The sequence below is a fragment of the Astatotilapia calliptera genome, chromosome 7, assembly GCF_964374335.1.
Source record: "Astatotilapia calliptera chromosome 7, fAstCal68.1, whole genome shotgun sequence".
Lineage (NCBI taxonomy): Eukaryota > Metazoa > Chordata > Actinopteri > Cichliformes > Cichlidae > Astatotilapia > Astatotilapia calliptera.
In genome coordinates this window covers 50,124,324-50,146,890 of record NC_137428.1, presented here as the reverse complement: position 1 = coordinate 50,146,890, position 22,567 = coordinate 50,124,324, and the positions used below count along the sequence as shown (strand labels likewise).

The window sequence follows — 22,567 nt, the reverse complement described above, 5'->3', positions numbered from 1 at the left end:
TTTTCTACAGTCATTAGTTCAGATGGACAGGTCCCAGTGGGTTCACCATACACTTGCTGTAAGTACACATTTGTTCAGTAGTTGTCAAAAACATAAACATTTTTAAAATATTTATTCTTATTTGTTACTGTTATGATGTAACAGGGGGTGTACAGGGTTTTGTCCACCAGGGGGCAACAGTTCTTGGAGAGCAGTGTCGGTTTTTGTTGTAAATGGTAAATGGCCTGCATTTGTATAGCGCTTTTCTAGTCCCTAAGGACCCCAAAGCGCTTTACACATCCAGTCATCCACCCATTCACACACACATTCACACACTGGTGATGGCAGCTACATTGTAGCGATATATTCAACCATCTGAAAAAAGAGTGTTTGTGGTCAATGAGATGGATTTGCAAAGCCAATGAAGGTGAGGGAGAGAAAGTTCACAACCTAATCAAACTTGCTAACATGCAGTCATATGTAGCCAAAGTTTGGGAATGATGCAAACATACATCATTCCCCTTATCAAACTTGCAGTCATGCTCATTATGTTTGAATCAACATACAGTTGTGATTCAGGCTTTTCTCACATGAACTCAATAAAAATCAGCTCCCATTCAATGCACAGAACAAAAAATGGATAAATAACTTTTCCGACTAATGTAAACAGGGTAACTGTAGCCTAAATATTAACATTACTGGATGTGTATCAGGCCATGCCTGACTTACAGGTAAAATTATGTTCCATCAGGGTATAATGTAATGAGTTTCTGCAATGATGGCTTTGGTATGATTGAATCATTAACGTTGTGCACATTCAGATGTCCGATTTGAGCAAAATTTATTGGGTTTTTTTGTTGTTGTTTTTTTTTAACTATTACTGCTACTTCATTTTGACTTTGTGTTCCTGAGATGGTGAAACATAATGACTTTAGTAATCACCTAATTGTTGCTCAAGATATTCTGAACTGAAGGATATAAAAAAAACAACAACAGCAATAGAATAATATTAAACACAAAGTGAACCCGTCTTCCTTCATTAAATAGGTTCTTTTAGATGTTAAGGAGGAATTGACTTAACCAGGCTGGCGGAGAATGAAGACAACCGGACACCTGCTGCAGATGGGGGAATCAGTGAACTTTTATTGAGACAGAGACAACCTCTCAAACAGCTCACATCAGGAGATTCCAAATATTTGCTGTGAGGATGGGTATATATTCTCTAAAACTTACAGGAGGGGGTTGTGAGGACAGTGCTGCATTAGCAGAAAAACAACTCCATAAAAGGAAAGCGGCCTTGGGTGTTCTAGTCTCTTCGCTTGCAGATATCTTGCACCTGCAGAATGAGGCGATCGCTTCTTATCGCTCTCAAGGCCAAAGTCGTGAGCATATTTTTATTACACAGTTGCCCAGTAACTTTAAAGCTGAACAATATTTAAAGCTGAATAATGTTTGATCAGATTATATTTTCTTCAAATCCCCCTTTTGACCCATCTTAAATGGGTCAACACACAAACATAAGTAACATTCAAAGGAACACAGAGACGTGTCGAAGCCTGGCTCGAAAAACTCCTCGGGTCTTATCATTTGTCTTTATCTGTCATTGCAGATGAGGAGAAAAGAGTCCAGGCACCACCCTGCCCAGGGGTCGGCTGCAAGCAGTCTCGGTTCCCGATGAAAGCAGTAACAGCTGTCCTGCACACACGGATACAACGAGTTAGTGCAACCAGGGTAGTGACACAAAATTAACAGTTCCTGTAACTCAGCAACCAAAAAGCATAAGTAATGATAAAAATGTGGAGAGTACAGAGTATACTATAATAATGAGAGATATAAACGTGAAAATGTGAAAGAATAAATCAACCGTAAAATAAACTCAGAACGGTAACTGCTAAGGACATTCAAAAGTGAATATGGTAAAACGTGAGGAAGGGGTGTGGAATAAAACAATTCATATCCAGTGGTGGGAGTACACATTCGCTCAGGCTTAAGTCCGGAGACCCTGAGAACATCGCTTAACCCTCACAACCCGACCAGACACAATTCAACCAGATATATCCTTCAAGAGGAAGTGGGTGAGGGAAACAATCAATAACAAGCCTAATACAAAACACCACAGAGAAACAACCATTCTAGAAGCATTTAAACAAGAGAAAGACGATAATGTTCGTCGCCCTCATGATCAGAGTTTTCATCATCCGTTGGCGAGGAGGTAACCGTGTCTCGTTTCTTTCTAAATGGATCGGGCGTGGGCAAAACTGGAGAGGAAGTGGTGGGCAAGACCCTAGGGGCTACATTTGTCAGATTGGGACTGTCAGAAGGGGGCGAAGCTTTTGAACTTGAAGGTGTCAGAAGTGTCGGGGGCCCTTCACAGATCAGGATTATGCCAATGGGAATGAGACCCAGGGCCAGGAAGCAAACAAAGACGCAACATCTTTGCCTGCCTGTCATTTCAGGGGGAAAGGGCCAAGACATGTTTACTTAGCTTGGATGTCGTCTAATAGAGGATGCTGGGGCACAGAAAGGTGGTCCAGTTCCCCCCACCTCGCCAAGGGCGTGTTCTAGGAGTTAAAGAGCAACAACCTGAGAGAGAGAGAGAGAGAGAGAGAGAGAGAGAGAGAGAGGGAGAGAGAGAGAGAGCGAGAGAGAGAGCGAGAGAGCCCCTAATGGCCAGTTAGTGGGCTCTAGGTCAAACTGTCCCCAAATTTGTTATTTGTTATTATTACTTGTTTTCATGTCACTTGTCTGTTTTCTACTGCACCCCTCTCACCAAAGCAAAGCAAACATTAGCAGCACATTGACCGTAGTCAGGCATCCTCATTCCATAGGTGCTATAAAACATTTCCTGTAAATACAGTGTAATAGCATCCCCAACTCCTAACCCATAAACACCGTTTCTTCACACATCCGCCCAGAAATCCTGTAATAGAAAAACATTAAAACTGTAACCCTGTAGGGAAGAAAATGTAAATGGTAACGCTGCGCAGTTACCTCTGTAAGCAACACAAGACACAAAAATGGCATTTACAGGTTCACTCATCCTCGAATATTTTGTCATCCTTCTACTCCTGTAAAAGAAACCCACATAAATTCATCCACCCTTTTATCCTATCTAGGTGGAGGTGGTTAACCTTGAGTCATGGTCAAGTCTTGTCATCTTTTACCAGTCAGTCCGTTTGTTTTTATTCCCAGTCTTTCATCCATTCATCCGTTCTTTGCTGATAGTGAAACCTGTCGTCGCATCTAGTTTCCACACTCAGCAAAATGACGTCATCTCAAAAAGAAACAAGAACTTGAGTTTGGATTACCTCGCTGAATCCTTTTTTAAACAGGGACTCTCGTTTCTAATTGTCCCCACAAGTGTTTCCTCCAGAACCCATTTCAATGCGGAGAAACTCACTTACAACAATTTTCTCGCCGACGTGTAATGCTTGTAATTTCCGATGTGCAGATCTGCTTAAAGAAAAGATTCACAAACAAAAATCAGTAAATATAAAACAAAATAAAATGAAAAATAACAAAAACAAAATGCAGACGCCCGGGTCTTAGGACTTGTCACTGAATATTCTTCCCATCAATAAAAATACCAACCTAAACCTACACAGAGTCAAATCAACACCACCTCAACCTTTTCATATTCATAAACCTATATGTTTTGCGTTCGTGAAACAAAATTGAACCATTAAGTAAGTTGAGCTCTTGAAATGTTTTAATTCTCTTAATTCTGCCAGTTTATTTCAACACTTATTCAATGACTTTTATTCAACTGCTACTTGGTCACTCGACTTTTACCTGTTCAAATTGCCTAGGGTTCAACAAAGTCTAGATCCCCGTTATCATGAAACTTGAACGGTGTACGATGATTTACTTACAGTAATTTAGAATCATCACTCAACCTAGCTCTACTACTGGCACTGCGTGACTTTTCTCACACTGGAAACCAGAATTTAGTACAGAACTTTAATGCCTCAGGCAATCGCGTTCAAGTGCTGCCCCCCCTTCTCTTCTTCTTTGTCCGTGTGTTCCTCCTTTATTAAATCTCCATCACAATGACGTGGCGCTCTGAAATAAAACTCACACTGTTAATTCCTCGTTTTCACTCTGCACCACTGCTCAGAGTGTTTTCTTTTCTTTTTAGTGTAGAGTAAACAATTAAGTCGAGGCCTTAAGCCCCAGATATCTCGCACGGGCATCATTTTCATAACCAAACCGCTCCGGACTCTGCTCCCCAGACCACACAAATGCCCTCTGGGCTTATTATTATAGCAAATTCTGTATTTGACTTTGTTGTGTGCAGCATTGAGCCTTTGTCAGTAAAGCATTCTTCATTGCAGCAGCTAGAGCATTGTGTGTCACTTCTTAGTAAATTAAATCAACATTTTGATTTTAGTGCATGGGTATGTATCAGTTTTTACTCCCTCAACAAGTGCATAAGTGTTCATGTGTGTGTTTCCCTTCATTCTAAGTAGGCGCATGCAGAAGTGTGTGTTCGTGTGTTGGTATATGTTTGTGTTCATCACCTTCCTGTTCTGTAGTTTAGGTAAACCAGCGGCCTGACGCATGGCCTAGGGTCCTCCCCTCCTCTTTGGGTCTGTTTTCATCCGTTGTTGCAGCTGCCTGCATCTTCCTTACTTTGCTCCACGGCCTTCTGCAGCTCTGCTGTTCGGCTCTTCTCAGAGGTCAGCATCCTTCTGCTCACCGTCCCTTTTCCTCCGGGCTTAATGCGCGTCTCGTCACAGCTCTGTCAGCTGACGCAGCCTGGGAATTTCCCCCGTGTAGTGAAACGGGCTTTAGGTTTAGTGCTCTCCGTCTCTGCTGCATGAGATCACTCTTTTGCAGCACTGTTGACATCCTCAAGTTGTTGTTGTGAGTCCAGCTGCTGTGGCCTTCAGGGGTCAAAGGGTCAAAGATGGTCGCGGAGAGGGCAACGATGGTAGAGGGGAGGGTAGGAGTCCAGGTCAGCTTCGGCTCTCAGAAAAAACAAAAACAAAACAAAACAGGCGAACAGGAAAATGATGTTGTGTTGGCTGTGCTGTGTTGGCTGTGTTATCCCGAGAGGGGAGAAACAACGAGATCTCGTCTCCCCCTTTTTTTTTTTTTTTTTTTTTTTTTTTTTTTTCTCCATATAATCAACTCATAACCCCTCAAGTTGACAGGACAACACAGGTACGTGTTAAAATTCTTAAGATCCTGTTTAGAAACCTAAAAAGGAATTTCCTATCATTCAGTAGTCATTTGTCTTAAACAATCAACAAAAACATGTCCCAAGTCGACCCTTTTAACCACTAAATTTGTCGTGTCCTCACTTAATCCTCAGACCAGTGTCTTTGTCTTTTGACGTTACGTTGTTGTCCTGCAACCCAAAGCGTTTAATTGTCAGTAATGTATGAACTATATCATTTAAAAACAGGTGTATGTTAAGTGTCGCTACTTTAACCTTGCATGTACGTGCACATGTATGTAAGCTGTTTCTTCATTGCATGTATGGGTGCGTCTGTATATGGGTTACTTTAACTTTTTCTCAAACGAGGCATTTCTCTAACACGCACATGTGTCTGTTCCTCACCCTTCTCATATCTTTCTCTGGTTGTGTGTGGTTTTATTTGTTTCAGTGATTTACCAGGAACATCTTTTCCTTTTCTCCATGTCTTCCGCCAGAGGTTAACCCTGGTGAGATTCAGGGACACAGCACCCAGAGCAGGTCAGCGAGAAAAACCTGCCTCAAACTACATTCTCTCTTTTTTGTTTTACCGGGAGGGGTGAGGACAACTCTGGTGTCCAGCCGTGAATTTTAGCCAAAGCTTGGCCTGTCTTCTGCTGCCGTACTCAGGCTTCCAGGTTAAGAAAAAACACCTGTATGAAGACACTAAACATACATTTAGTATTTGTATAAACATAACTGCCTAAATCATTGAACTCTTGAGGAGGGTGTATTTCAGAATCAGAATCAAAATCAAAAACTTTATTGTCATTGTCATGAGACCGACGACATTAAGAATGGTCCCTGATCATTGCATCATCCCTAGTAATATCAAATATAAAAAAACAATAAAATTCAATCAATAAAATAGATAGAATACTTAAAATACTAAGTATTCCCACCGTCATGCTTCAGACCGTGCATAGATTAACACAAGAGTGGCATGGTGGACATTTTTGTAGTATTCAGATGTGTTATTGCAGTTGGATAACAGCTGTGTTTGAGTCTATTAGTCCTTGCTCTGATTGCCCTGTACCGTCTGCCTTAGGGCAACAGTTCGAACAGGGAGTGGCCAGGATGTGAGGTGTCTTTTATGATGTTTTGGGCCTTTTTAAAACAGTGGGCGTTGTTTGACTCTTTACTAACTTTAAAACCCCACCATAACAATTTCTCACTGACAAACTTCTATGCATCCATTTAAACATGCGAAGCCAGCACAAAATCACACACATACCCCTACAGCAAAGCTTTAACATAACCACAATGCAACTCCTCCCTTAAACGGGAGAAATCACCCTGAATCAACCAACTCTATATAAAACGTCAAACAAAGATAAACCACAAACATTTCTACACTTCTGTGTCTTCCACGCAGCACAATAGGCAGAAAAACACCGATTACTCACAGTCTACAACAAAAGAAAAACCTGCTCTTTTCACAACTCTCACAGCTAAAGTCAAAACTCTTACCCAGTGCCTCTGAAATAATAAAAAATCACCAAATACTCGATTACTCTTTTCACTCGCTCCCTCTCACTCCCTTCTTCCTCATACAGCATACACGCTCGCTCCCGCGGACCCGCTCGGCCCCGCGGGCTCACTCGGCCCCCACCTTTTTCCTCTCACAGAGACAGAGAGAGACCCTTTTCCTTTTTTTTTATTTCTCCAGCACACATACACACACAGAATCCCAACTGAGAGAAAGAGGGAGAGAAGAGAAAAGAGTTGTAGAGAGGAAGTTTTTTAGCAGGAGTTTCAGATCTAACAGATTTATACAACTTATTTACACACACCGGTAATTTATGTTCTATTTATTGATTTTAAAGGAGAATTTGGGCCAGCTGGGTTTCTGCCTATGTTAGGCACTAACAGCTGGGGCGCTGCTTTAAAGGTGAGTCAGCACTGAAATATCCCTTCAGGTGTTACCAAGCTTCTACCAAACCGGAGTCTGGCGGGTAACCTTGCCTAGAGCTTCCTGATAGGGGTGCTAGTTGGTTGTCACCTTGTTCACACGTCTCATTCACACTTCATACATTACCTGCAGTCACTCATTACCCTCCTTATGTATGTAATAAATGTGTAAAAAAAATTCTATGTGTGGTGTATTATTTTAACCAAAAGAGGAACCTAGTTCCTTTAATTGTGTAATCTGTGAACACGGAGAACCAAACTGTCCTGCCCAGTGTTCCACAGCAAGCATTCAGCGTGTATTTATGTGTGTCCAATATCAAACAGAACATCAAAACATTTAAAACACTAAAATCATCGGGGTTTTAAGAAGAGATCCGTTTTCTCCTATTGATCAAAGGGACCTCTCCTTTTGGACTCCAACCAGTACTTCTCTTTTTTAAGTTTTAGAGGATCTTTTCTAATAAAGTCCTCTGGGCCTTCCTAACCCTTCTGTAGTTTAGAGAATATTACTAAAAAATATTCTCAAGGCCTTTAACCTTTTAATTTGTTTAGAAAGGCGTTACTAATAAACCCTTTCAAGGTCCCAGACCTGCTGAGGTATTTATCCGACACCGGAGAGCGACCCGTCGGCCGCAACCGTGGTCAGACCTCAGTTCACTCTTATCTTTATTCACTTATTCACTTATTTCTTATTCACTTATCTCTTATTCACTTGTCTGATTCTCAGCAAGCCTTAAGTAAGCCAGACAATTTTGGTTATGAATTACTAGGAGTTTGGACACTAAGTATTTTTATAATGTTCAATATAGCAGAAATAAAAGGTCTGCTTACCTTGTTTTTGTGTGCACACAGCTTTTGTCCAAACTCCGTTCACTCAGACCACGGCCGATGTCCTCCCACCCGTTCCAGTTTGGCCTGGAGCGGATCCTGTTCGTGACGCCAATTGAAGGATATAAAAAAAACAACAACAGCAATAGAATAATATTAAACACAAAGTGAACCCGTCTTCCTTCATTAAATAGGTTCTTTTAGATGTTAAGGAGGAATTGACTTAACCAGGCTGGCGGAGAATGAAGACAACCGGACACCTGCTGCAGATGGGGGAATCAGTGAACTTTTATTGAGACAGAGACAACCTCTCAAACAGCTCACATCAGGAGATTCCAAATATTTGCTGTGAGGATGGGTATATATTCTCTAAAACTTACAGGAGGGGGTTGTGAGGACAGTGCTGCATTAGCAGAAAAACAACTCCATAAAAGGAAAGCGGCCTTGGGTGTTCTAGTCTCTTCGCTTGCAGATATCTTGCACCTGCAGAATGAGGCGATCGCTTCTTATCGCTCTCAAGGCCAAAGTCGTGAGCATATTTTTATTACACAGTTGCCCAGTAACTTTAAAGCTGAACAATATTTAAAGCTGAATAATGTTTGATCAGATTATATTTTCTTCAGAACTTGAGTCTGAACTCCTTGGTCAGAGTCAGTTCCAATAAACTCAGTCATGACTTTGATGTTTTTAAACTATTACTGCAACTTCAGATTCGGTTCAGTTATTTTTATGCACTTATTCTTGTGTGTGCTTTCAGATGTGATCAAGTTTAAAAGTGAAGCAATGAATAAATATGACTTTTTTCATTAGTTCCTTCATATGGGTTTGAAGTTTATAATTACTTGTTGCCTACAGGCTGCTTCAAATGTCTGGCCCAGGGACATTTCTAGGTTTCTAGGATAACTCACCACTCTGGCCTTTTACCCACTCGTGGTATGAAAAAAATCTATGTCACCAGTTGATGACATCCAGTTCCTCCAATTTATAATTAATCAGAAATTTGTAAAGTACAGTAAAATAGAGAGACCTTTATTGAAATGTGAAGCTTTTTAATTCTTAATTATTTACTGACAGGATTTCTGCATCAAGTGACAAAGTCTCAAAATAAAACTCACCAGTAAAGAAATTGAGATGACTTCCATTTAAGACGTACCAGGAGCTGCAAAGTTTGGGACGTTAACGTACATCATTCCCCTTATCAAAGTGGCAGTCGTAGCTGCACATGAATGAAACATTGTCAGTTCATTCTCTGACACGGAATACACACAACTTGGTCTCTTTGCCCACTCTTGGTATATAAAACTTGTTGGGGAAAAAAAGACAAAACAAACAAACAAACATGTAAAACAGTAATATAGAGGGACCTTTATTGAAATATGAAGCTTTTCAATTCTCAATGATTTGCTGACAGGATATTGTTATCAAGTAACAAAGTATGAAAATAAAACTTATCAGTAAAGAAATAGAGAAGACTTCCATTTAAGATTTCTGTCAAATGTCTTCTTTTCCAGATGATGTGATTAAAAGGTTCTAGAAGGTTGTAAAATTTATTCTAAGCAGGAAAACACAAATGTGACCTCATGACAGCAGGAGGAAACTGTATAATCTATAAAATGATTATAAAGTAATTAATTGTTATAGTTGTACCTGTACCTGTAATAGGAAGCTGTTTGAGTCGTAATAACACTGATTATAATAATAAAAATGAAGAACCCAATGGCAGCTATGATTGTGGCAACAATGTTGAGACTGCGAGCAGTGGAGCCATAATGCCGTGCACCATCCACATCTCCAACCACCTTCCTGTCTCTGGCCTGCAAGGATGAAAATATACTTTTCTCAACTTTGAAAAAGGGATTCAAGCACATTTTCACAACTCAAAACATCAGATGTCATGTATAATAGAATAGAATAAAATAGAATAGAATTCAACTTTTTTGTCCTCTAATAAATCCTCTAATAGTCCCTGAAAATAACAAGATTCTTGTTTGTGAGCACTGATTTTTTTTTTTAATTTTCAAAATGTAAAAGAGGGTAACTTATATAGTTTGAAGTTACCATAAATCAGTTTTGTGTTTATAGTTTATTTAGTCCTTTATTGTCTCAGTCTGATATTTTCTGTATTGCGTTCACTACTTTTAGTAAGACTTTAATTTCAGTAAAATTTAAGTAAAAGTTTAATTTCAGTTTTCCTTTATTTCAGTTGAGCTGGTTAATTTTTTGAAGCCAGAATATTACACTCCTTTTGTTGTTCTTTTACTGCATTGTATTATAATTTTTCCATCTCAATCTCACTTCATTCATTTTATCTTCCTGTGTTATGTCCTGTATCATTTTCAATGTTTTACATAATGTTCTATTAAATTTTATCTAAATTTTTTTTGTTTCACATTATGTATACAAAATAAAAATGTATTGATACTCTTATTTCATTTAATTGAACTCCTTTCTTTTCCGTTTTTAACATTTTTATCATATTGCATGTAATTTTATTGAAAACATATATATTTGTTTTTGTTTATATATTCTTTTATTCTTGGTTACCTTTAATTTTCTGGCTTCTGTATCAAATCCATTTCCCAAAATGTTGGATACCTTTATCTTCTCTTATCACGTAGAGCAAACACATAAAAAAGCTATTTCTAAGAAATTAAAATGTGTCACAATAAACTCACCTTGATGGAATAAATGAGAGCTGCAAGTCCAAGGCAAAAAGGATTTGAGTAGACAAAGCAGCAGAGCGACCAGATAATATAGTCTTTGGGGGCCTCTGTGATGACTGGTTGCCCTGTGGTGATGTTCACAGCAGTGTGCTGGACCACTCCAGGCTGACCAGGGTATCCACCATAATTCACACCCTGCAATGGCACGGCTTCAGTCGGGCAAACTTGAGGATGCATATTTCAAACTGTTCTCAGCTCAGCTGCAATGTGGAGAGGAGAGAGGTGTGAACAAAAACAACAGAGCCACTACCAGCTGTGGCTTTTAAAGCTTTTGAGGGCTGGGTGGGAAGGGGGGGGGGGGGGGGGACAGAACGGCCGTGAAAACCTGACCCACAATAGTTTGATCCATCACTACAAAATAAAGCAAGACACTAAGAATACATCAAACTGTTACCCATCTAAATATTAACGTATAAAGAAAGCACTGCCAGTCACTAAACCTCTTCTACTAACAGCCATGCCAGTTACAGTTTGAGAAACAACCTTTATTGTCATTTTGACTTTGTGTTCCTGAGATGGTGAAACATAATGACTTTAGTAATCACCTAATTGTTGCTCAAGATATTCTGAACTGCTGAAATGTCTTCATTTCTCCTTGGTCAGAGTCACTTCCAATAAACTCAGTCATGACTTTGATGTTTTTAAACTATTACTGCAACTTCAGATTCGGTTCAGTTATTTTTATGCACTTATTCTTGTGTGTGCTTTCAGATGTGATCAAGTTTAAAAGTGAAGCAATGAATAAATATGACTTTTTTCATTAGTTCCTTCATATGGGTTTGAAGTTTATAATTACTTGTTGCCTACAGGCTGCTTCAAATGTCTGGCCCAGGGACATTTCTAGGTTTCTAGGATAACTCACCACTCTGGCCTTTTACCCACTCGTGGTATGAAAAAAATCTATGTCACCAGTTGATGACATCCAGTTCCTCCAATTTATAATTAATCAGAAATTTGTAAAGTACAGTAAAATAGAGAGACCTTTATTGAAATGTGAAGCTTTTTAATTCTTAATTATTTACTGACAGGATTTCTGCATCAAGTGACAAAGTCTCAAAATAAAACTCACCAGTAAAGAAATTGAGATGACTTCCATTTAAGCCTTTTGTAAAATGGTTTTTAGTTCCATTTAGTTCAGTCTGTGTCATGGTTCCTGTTTTATTTTGAAGGTCCTTGTCTGATGTTAATGTATCTGGTTTCGCTTCCCCTTGTCTCGTTAGGCCTGATTTGCCCCAGCTGTGTTTCCCTCCTGTTACCCATTCCCTGATTGCTCCCTCTGTGTATTTAAGCCCTGTGTTTCTCTGTTTCTGTGTTGCAATCTACTGTTTATTTTGCTGTGTGTTTTGTCTGTTTGCCTGAGTTTATGTTGAAAGTCTCAGTTCTGGTATCTTTTTAGTTCAGCATTAAAGCTGTTTTTTGAAGTTTACTTTGTGCCTCCGAGTGTCTGCACTTTTGGGTCCACGATTCCTGTCTGCACACAGCCTACACATAACACAAAGGATGTACCCTCAAATCAATAAACATAATTATACACTCTAATCTTATGCTGACTGTAATTGTAAATAATATTTCACATTCAAGAAAATATCTGGAAAATGAATAGTAAGCTGTAGGGGTTATAGCCTAACATTAGAATCTAAAATATGTGAAAATTTAAACTCATTACACCCTATTCAAATAATGATTCGTGTCTCATATTAATATCCTAGCTGGCATATTTTGTACTTTCACTCCCATATGGACCCCATTGAAAACAAGATGGCCTATCTCAAGGGGCTGTCCTTAATGAAGTAGAAATCACAACGTTACAAGTCCAGTGTGGTCTTAACGAGGGTAACACGGCTCAGCTTTTATCAATGTCTGTGATTGCTGGCTGGTCTATTTATAAAGGCTTGTTAACAAATATATTACAAACACAGAAAATGGAGAAAAAAAGGACTCGCAAGCCGAACTGGACTGAGGAGCAAGGTTTGTTGCTGGCCCAGTTGGTGAACGAACATAAAGGTATGTTACGAGGAAAATTTGGCCCAACTGTCACTAGCCAAGGCAAGAGGCGCGCCTGGGACACAATATCCCAAACAATCAATGCCTCTTTTCCACTGGTGGTGCGGACAGGCGACGATTGTGAGAAAAGGTGGTATGTGCTGCAGTCCAAGGCAAAAGATGAGATTGCAGCACACAAGCGGGAATCCTCACTCACAGGTGAGAAAAATATTATAGCCTACCACATAATCTGGCAACTTGCTCCTGCTGGCAAAGTTAATTTACATGCCTAAGTACTGTGTTCATTGACTGTTTCTTTCTAGGGGGTGGACCACCTGCAAAGCGGCTGTCCCAGGTGGCCGACACTGTCTTTCAAGTCCTGGGAGACTCTGAGGTCAGTGTCACCGGGCTGCCAACAGGCATTGACACATCAATGATGCAGGCCCTTGAAGTGCAGCAAAGGTAGGACACAGGGTTGTTCATATCTACAGTGTTTATTCATTGCAGAAGCCATTTCATGTGTTATCCATGCTCATTGTATTAAATTAATTTAATCAAAACAATAATTAAACTAGGCCTATGTATTTCTGTAGCATGGAGCCATCACAAGAACCGGGCCCATCAAGTTTGCCGATGAGATTGCCGCCTGAACCATCTGCAGCTGCTACTCAGGATAGCCCGGCGGATCAAACACCATTCCCATCCGCAGCACCTGCTCTGTCAGCATCCCTGCAGGAGAGCAGATTGCAACTCACAATTTATGTCTTTGAACAACAAAAAAAAGTCCTTTCCCTTCAGGAGGAGTACTACCGCCTTAAAATTGAACACCTAAAAAATAAACCATTTACAGATTGTGTTCTGTGTCTTGCATTTAACAATTGCAGGTGATGTGCAGTAAAACTGTAGTAGTTCTTAATACCATCACAAGTTCTCAAGAGACATGGGGCTACAGCTTGCCTGAAATGTAAATTTGAGAAGTTTGCCCTGTAAGGCAGTCCACTCTGGGCTAGGTTCCCCTGTGGAATGTAAATATCTTCTTCACCACCATCCTCATCGTTGTCTTCATCCTCATCCTCATCCTCCAGAGGTTCTGCAATCTGTCTAACCTTGCAAATATTGTGTAACATTGCACTGGCTATGATGACTTTGCTGACTTTTTCAGGCCTCAGCCGCACCTCTCCGTGGAGAACATGAAAGCGCCTCTTAAGCTGGCCTATGCCACGCTCCACCTAGAGTTGGATGTCTCGAGACCGGTCTTGGTCTCGAGACCGGTCTCGAGACCACTTTTACGTGGTCTTGGTCTCGTCTTGGTCTCGACGTACTTTTGTCTTGGTCTTGTCTTGGTCTCGACGTACTTTGGTCTCGGTCTTGTCTTGGTCTCGCTGTCTGGGTCTTGTTGTCTCAGGTCAACATAGTGGTCGGGAGATTTGGAGTCAACAGTATCCATGACACACAGCGTAACGTTCGATAATGTATCATTCGCAAAAGCTTTAGCTCTGAGAGCCGCGCTTAGAGAGTGCTTTGTAGTGAACCAGAATAGTCGACTCCCATTGAGCGAGAGCCGGCTCCTCAATTAATTTCCTTTCGCTGCTCAGCTGTCACACAGCGACACACAGTGGCTCAGCCATGCTCAAATCCCTCCACATTGTGGCATTTTATTATTTCGCCTTTCGCGCCCTTCAAACACAATTAAATGCAACCCGTTAGATTGAGCAGTATGCCCGGTCAGTAAGTTACAGAAATGTCAGCGACTTCGTCTGTCATAAAGTTTGCGTTCATAGAACACAGTTTTTGGTAAATGCAAAAAAGAAGCATTCGGCAAAATGCAGGTTTTGCAAAGTCTCCTTGACCGAGACAGCCGGGACTACCTCAACCTTCACCAGGCACCTGGAGCGCAAACACCCTCAAAGGTAAGCTAGCCAGCAGCCATCTATCCATCTTCAAACTCTTCTAACTACCTTTCCAACCTCAGATGACCAGGTCATGTTTATGTAATATTGTTATTTATAATGTGTTCTTCAAACATTATAAATTATGTAGGGACAGTTTTTTTGCAACCGTCCCTGCAGACTTAACTTTAACTTAACGTTACGTTACATGCTATGTACAGGTAGCTAGCGCTAGCAGTGGCTATCAGCTACTTAAACAATTTTCACTAACTTTAGGTATTTAGGTGAATTCATTGAGCAGAAATATATCGAAACCATTTCAGTGAGCACTTTAAGGGCTGGTATGGTGTGGTTTGTTGTCGACTTTAATGGGCATATTTATGTGGTTGCTGACTCGTAAGTAAGGACGGGCGTTTCAAGAGTGTCCCTATAACATTGCTCGGCTAACACCGGCGTTCTTGACAGTGAAGCCCAGATCAGAGCGGTCTATGGCTCTGGTCCAGATAGCACGGATCGCAAAACTGAGTCCTAAGGTTCTTAAATCGAACTTAAGGACCTTTGATTATGACTTTCTTAGGTGTTTTCTACTATGTTGCCCTACTAAACCAGTCCAGTGTGTAGGGGCTATTTTAGCATTATTAGACACAGTTATTTTGTATTGGTGTAAGTTCAGACTTTATTGAGTAGTTCATTTCTTGTCAATACAACTGTGTCTGATAGCTGACTGGCAGGAGGAGGCTTAATGCAACCTGCAAAGTTAATGCACAGACATTTTGTCTTTTGTAGATTCCATTCAACTGTTTTTCTGTTCTTTTTATTTAAGGTCTTGCAACCCTGAACACTCCAGTATTTTCATCATTACTAGTTGTGCCTAATGATCTATATGTGTCACACTGGATTAGATTAGGTTATTTTGTATGCAAAAGTCTGCCCTCATTGATAGGTTTAAAATTACTGTGCTTGTAAGATACAGTAGTTTTTGTGTTTGAATAGAAACTTCCATATCACTGTTTTCAATGTTTTACAGATTCCTATTTCCCTGTTTTGTAGGTACTTGGAGTACAAAGCAGGATCTGCAACATCAGTGATAGCGGTCAATCCCACACACAGCCTCAATTATCATTGTTTGCTCCAAGCATCCACTTATTTTCCCCAAATTCACCCAGGCAACAGGCCATCACCCAGTCCATCCTCCAGGACCTTATAGTTGGATGCTCTCTCCCTCTGTCTATCGTTGAGAATCCACATTTTAGACACTTCCTGAATGTCTTGGATAGCAAATACACTCCTGTGTCTAGAACCACCTTGACAGAGAAGCTAATACCTCACCTTGTCACTAAATTGAAGGGTGACATAATCAAAGCCCTGGAAGTCCAGCCAAATGTAGCAATAACAACAGACCTCTGGTCTGACCGGAGGCTTCGTACTTTCCTGGGAGTTACTGCTCATGCTGCCTGCAAGAACAAGGACTCTTACAGTTTACAATCATTTTTGCTTGACTGTAGGCGTTTCACAGGGAAGCACTGCGGCGAACGAATCGCCTCAGCATTTGACAGAATAGTTGAGGAGTATGGCATTGGCCATAAAATAAGCTACATTCTGACGGATAATGCATCCAATATGAAACGGGCCTTTAAAGTCAGGATGCCAGAAGTAGAGCACCCTGAAGGTGATAGCAGTGATGACCTCGATGATGAAACAATGTGGGAGGATGCAGAAGGTTCTGATCCATGGTCAACGGGTGAACGTCTTTCTTGCTTCGCCCACTCGCTGCAACTTGTAATCAGTGATGGGATGAAAGAGGTAAAGGCAATAGCTAGAGCCATTGCCAAAGCCAGCAAGTTTACAAACCTGCTGCACAGCAGTAGTAACCACAAAGACTTGTTTGAGGCACACTTTGGCTCCAATAAGTCCATCCCAGCAGGAAACAACACCTGCTGGAATAGCACCTACAGACAGTTAAAGGCTCTGATCACACTTGACCACGGGGCCATCACTGAAATGTGCAGCAATACAGAGAATTTAGTGTTTTCAACCCGAGAGTGGGCTCAGCTGAAAGACCTTTGTGCTTTGCTTGAGCCTTTTTCTGATGCAACAGACCTTACAGAAGGTGATCATCAGGTGACTATTAGCATGGTGGCCCCCACTGTTCTGGACTTGAAGAATCATCTTATAAAGATGGAAGCACAAATGCCCCAGGCCGTAACTATAGTCAGGGCACTGAAAAGATCCTTAGAGAAACGGTTCTCTGGAATTTTCAGGCAGATTTGCATGGACGAAAAGGATCCAGAAGAGCCGTTTAGCCATCGGATCTACTTCCTTGCCACCATGCTCGACCCCCAGTTTGGACTGACCTGGGTAGATTTAGATGTCCAAAATGGTGAAGACGGACCTGCAGCACCAACAGAAGAAGACACAGAATTATCAGATAGTGACTCAGCGCCACCCCCAAAACAACGTCTTCTTTCACGCTACAAGGCATTTAGGTTGCAACGCAGCACAAGCCAGGACTCGAGCACTGATGCACAAATAAGCAAGTACCTAGACAGCATAAATGACTCTGACTGTGATGCACTCACCTTTTGGTCAAAAAACAAAGAGCGTTTCCCCAGTCTACACAGTGTTGCCTTGAAGGTCCTCTCTGTCCCTGCCTCTTCTGCCCCAGTTGAGAGGGTTTTTAGTAGAGGAGGCATTCTAATGAGACCCCACCGAGCACGGCTAGGCTATAAGATGTTGCAGTCTTTAGTTTTCTTGAAGTGCAATTGTGACCAAGTGGTCGGCGGGGTTATGAACAAAATAAATAAACTTGACAACGCCACCTAGGGGAATCACACCCCCAGGAAATATATTTAAGAAAAATAAATAAAAGGAATAAAAGACCGCACAGATTCAAGGATGCACACTGAGGCAGGTTGGCTTCCAATATTAAAACAGTTTTATTTATAGAAATGAATAAAATATTATAAATAATATAATATTTATAATATTATAAATAATATTTTATAAATAAAATATTAAAAGTCAAGATGTAGCGTCATTATTGACAGTGTCCTACAGTAAAAATAAACAATCGTGGAACTTGGACTTACCAGCAGCCGTGGAACCAAAAGAAAATCACACCACAAGAATCACTGCAGACCACCCAGTGCTGTACAAAAGAAAGTGTGAAAACGACCCACCACCTGAGGTCCCAGGGCCACTGGCTCGTCCTCCTTCACTGAAATAAAACACAGAAAAAGTATGTTAAAAGAATAAAAGGACAATGAGCGTCAGGCTCGCTACAAATCATAAAAAGACTAAAACACACTTTAATAACTTGAATAAAAGAAATCACACACACACACACACACACACACACACACACACACACACACACACGGGAAAGGCTTATTCCCCACGGGTCAAACTACCACTCGTGCTGGTAATAATTATTCTCAGGCGTAGGCCGGTCTGGCTCCCCACCGGCTGAGACCGGCCACCCAGGCGATTTAGAGTCCCAGCACGACACTCGGGCAGAGAATCACTTCAGCCCGATCACAGAAGTATGGGTACGAGCAACAGTCCAGGGTAAAATAAAACACCAGGCGAACCCAAAAAAGGTAAGCCTACTTAATAAAAACAAGATAAGACAAAACAAGACAAGACAGCAGACTCCACCAAGAAGGAGTTCACAACAGCAGCTGAGAAGGCAGTCCACTCTTCCAATTTAGGTTGGACAATTTACCATGGAGAGGTGAGTACAGCAGTGAACCCCCAGGACCGGAGGCACTATACTCTCATTGGTGGAGATACCACGAACACCTCTCTCCGCAATGGCAGAATTAGGCAGACTGCTGCGCTGTAGCTGTCATATAATCGACTCTTGCTGATCAGTCCGTCGCAGTACGCCAGCATTTACTGCTGTATCGTACCAGAAGCTCGGGAGGAATTAATCCAACAAGACATCGGCTTAGCTTTATACAGGCTAGCGCCACCCTGCAATCAATATGCAGGTGGGTTCCCAATTAACCCAATCACCTGATACAAGGAGCGAGTGCAGTGGAAAGAGAGCGAGGGTGGTAGAGCGAGCGAGAGAGAGAGAGAATGAGAGAAGAAAAAAAAACGGAAGGCGAGTAGCCCATCTGGCTACACAATCAATCACTGTTTTAAAATGTGAACTGTTTTCTCTCCCTCCTCTCTGAAAATATGCTGTTTGTTCATTATATATTTGTTCATAAGATATTTGTTATTTGTTCATAATGTCTGTGTTCTATTGTTCCTGCCCTACTGAACAACAGGCTTGATTTCATTGGCAGTGTGTTGTAATCTCATGCCACTGAAGACATCAAGATGCCAGAATCTTTTAAGCACTTGTTCTTATTCTTATTAATGCACAATTTGTATTGGTATGTAATATTTGTAGTTTGCATCTGATTCATGTGAGGTGTGCACATGTCTTTATATTGTTTGATTACAGAATTTTACTTAAAATGGTGTTGTTTGACTAAATAAATGTGACCATTGACTTTTAAATAACATCTGCATATCACTTTGTGTTGACAGGCCTTATCCATTTTAGGGAAGTTGATATCATAGTGTAATTTGGCTAGTACTACTACAATAGGACATGATGCAATTTCAAGTTTATAATCTTCAGTTTGATGTTACAATTTTATATATATATAAAGTATAACTGAAACCAGTTACATATTTCATATTTTACAGTTGTTGGAGGTGATCGCTGTTTTGTCAGATGACTTTGGGGCCAGTCAGTACCATCATGTCAGCCCTTAAAAGCACACAAAAGTTAGTCTCTTTTTGTCCCGGTCTTGGTCTCGGTCTTGGTCTCGTCTCGACTTGGTCTTGGTCTCGGTCTTGGTCTCGATACCCTCTGGTCTCGGTCTCGGTCTTGGTCTTGATACCCTCTGGTCTCGGTCTTGTCTTGGTCTCGATACCCTCTGGTCTTGATCTTGTCTTGGTCTCGGATTAGGCGGTCTTGACTACAAGTCTAGCTCCACCACCGCTCTTGTGGGCCCTACAATAGAATACAGAGACCTTTAATTATTTGATGGAAATATTGCACTACTTGGATGCTCTAACATATTGCTTGCATTTCATTTCCATGATTTTTATATTGTTTGGCTTACCTGTTATAGTTTAGTTGGGGCCCTTGGCGTGGCTGGAGGTAAGGTGTAAGGAGCCATGGTTTGCATGGGTAGCCACTGTCCCCTAACAAGTGGCAATTAGCTGGCACATAGCGTCTCTCAAAAAGCTGTCTGATGCCACTCTTGGAGAGCATTCTCACATCATGTGTGGAGCCTGGCCATTTAGCCACAATGTCCAAAATCTTACAGGCCGCGTTGAACACTATTTGCACATTGATGCTGTGGAAATTCCTCCTGTTAACAAAGACAGCCTCGTCCTCTGATGGCGCAATTATTCTCACATGTGTTCCATCAATTACACCCACAACGCCAGGGAATTCTGCAATGTCCATAAATGCCCTTTTATGTGTGTGTAAAGTGCGGGCATCCACCGGGAATGAAACAAATTGTGTCACAATATTAGGTTGTGACAAAGCTGTCAGTGTTTGGGTGATGACTCTGCTGACGGAGGATTGTGACAGACCCAAGTCATCATTGCTGCATTGTTGCATTTTCCCGGTTGCCAAATACCTCAGGGTTGTGATTACTTTTGTCTTCGGTGTAATAGCGTTGTGGCGTCAAGTTGGTGAAGTAATTGCATCTCTAAGGAGATCCACCACAAACATGATTCCTGCACGATCCAATCTGTAGCGTCTCAATAATTCCCTGTCATCCAGTGTTTGCAGGACATCTCTCCTGCCTCTTCTGTTGGCCATTTTGTGCAGCTGCTTAGGGGAACTCCTAAGCCACTAAAAGTCCTCTTCCCTGCTCTTAGCAGATCTCGCCTTAGGAGCCCTTTTAAGCACTAGGAATCTTGAGGAATAGCTTTTATATTAACTGGGATTGTCGTGTCACTTTTAGGGGAAATTCTAAGAAAATGTCACGACTCTGAGAATTTCTTAGAATTTGGCCGCTAGGAGCCACTTTTTGCACAAAGATTCTTTAGGGATACGGGCCCTGAAGTTTTGAAGTTAACTGATAAATCCGCTTCCCATTTTGCAATAGGAAGTGATATTGATTCATCTGTTTTAGAAAGCATTCTGTATATTTTGGATAGTAATTTGGGGGTTTTAAGAGTAAGAAATTGAACCACACTTGGTGGTGTTTGTAGTTCAACTTGACCCGGTTTAAATTTCCTTTTTTACTATGGATTTAATTTGTTGATATTCTAAAAATCTTTTCTTGTTGATCCCATATTGTGTAACTAGTCTGTCAAATGAAATAAATTCTGTTCCTTCTAGTATATGTTCTAAATATTTGATTCCTTTACCACTCCAATCTGAAAAGTATATCATATTATTGTTTTGTAATATGTCAGGGTTGTTCCAGATAGGTGTACATTTGCATGGGATTGATGAAGACTCCGACAATTTTAGAAACTCCCACCATGCTGTCAGAGAAGAGCTGATGCTGATGCTTTTGAAGCATTCATGTCGTTCGATGTTTGAGCTGATAAATGGTAGATCTGAAATCTCTAGATTATTGCAAAGTGCTTGTTCTACATCTAGCCAAGGTTCATCTAAGAGGATATGTTTTAGCCATCCTGAGATAAACTGAAGCCTGTTGGCTAAGAAGTAGTGCTGAAAGTTAGGTAGTTCTAATCCTCCATTATCCTTGGTCTTTTGTAGTGTTTTTAAGCTTATACGTGGGGGTTTATTTTACCAAAGGAATTTGGACATGTATGAATCTAGAGATCTGAACCAATCTTGTGGCGGTTTAGTTGGAATCATTGAGAATAAATCATTTATTTTTGGTAAGACCATCATTTTTATAGCGGCAACCCTTCCCGTAAGTGATATGGGTAGACATTTCCACCTAGCCAGATCACTTTCTACTTTGTTTAAAAGTGGGATATGGTTTAATTTAGTTAGATCTGCAAGCTTGGGAGAAACATGAATACCTAAATATTTTATATTTCCCGATTGCAGTGGTGTAGAAGAGGAATTATGGAAGGAGCAATTAATCGGAAGGACTGTAGATTTGGACCAGTTAATTGAGTGATCTGATATTCTTGCAAAAGAGTTTATCAATTCAATCACCCCAGAGATATTAGTTTGTGAATTTTGGAGAAAGAGTAACACATCATCCGCATAAAGGCTGATTTTATGTTCCATGTTCTTGCATTTTATGCCCTTAATTACTGAATTATGTCTAATTGCTGCTGCTAGTGGTTCAATAAAAATTGCAAACAGTGAAGGGGAGAGTGGGCATCTCTGCCTGGTGCCCCTCAGGAGACAGAAGCTGGAGGATGTCTGGTCATTTGTTCTGACACAAGTTGTTGGGGAATTATATAACATTTTTAACCAGTTAATGAAAGAAGATCCAAAACCAAATTTGTGTAAAGTTGCAAATAGAAATTTCCAGTTAACTCTGTCAAATGCTTTTTCTGCATCTAAAGAAAATATTGTAGTTTCAAGGTTTTTACTGTACGAGTAGTCTATCAAATTAAGTAATCTACGTGTATTTGTTGAAACCAGTTTGGTCAGGATGAATTAAAAGGGGGGTTATTTTCTCCAGTCTCTTTGAGAGAGCTTTGCAGATTATTTTCAGGTCTACATTTATAAGGGATATTGGAAGATAGCTTGAAGGATATACAGGGTCTTTGCCTGGTTTTAGCAGGAGATTAATGTTTGCACAATTCATATTTGATGGAAGTCTGCCCTTTTCTTTGATTTCCAACAACGTTCTGTAAAAAACTGGTGCTAGAATCGTCCAGAATTGTTTTTAGAATTCTGCAGGAAAGCCGTCTGTGTCATGATTCGGCTGTGTGGCAGGCAGAATGAGGACCCAAAATGCAAACTCACGGACTCAGGGGATAAACTCAAAATCACAGCTTTAATGCTGGAAGGCAGATCACAAGAAATACAAAACTTAAACCGGGAACAATAACTAACACTTGCAGAGAGACACAGGGAAATCCACGCAGCTATG

General features: G+C 40.8%; 2 long non-coding RNA genes across 2 annotated transcripts; one reads left to right on the top strand and one right to left on the bottom strand.

Annotated features, from left to right (window-relative positions):
• Window positions 1-1,102: 1,102 nt before the first annotated feature.
• LOC145430149 (uncharacterized) lies at window positions 1,103-8,534 on the bottom strand. Its single transcript, XR_013910570.1, has 2 exons — window positions 8,147-8,534; window positions 1,103-8,017 (listed from the first exon to the last, which is right to left on the bottom strand). It is a non-coding gene; the product is annotated as an uncharacterized LOC145430149 (long non-coding RNA).
• Window positions 8,535-12,556: 4,022 nt separating this feature from the next.
• Window positions 12,557-13,415, top strand: LOC113026441 (uncharacterized). The gene is made up of 3 exons (XR_013910212.1): window positions 12,557-12,843; window positions 12,948-13,086; window positions 13,218-13,415. It is a non-coding gene; the product is annotated as an uncharacterized LOC113026441 (long non-coding RNA).
• The last annotated feature ends 9,152 nt before the right edge of the window (window positions 13,416-22,567 follow it).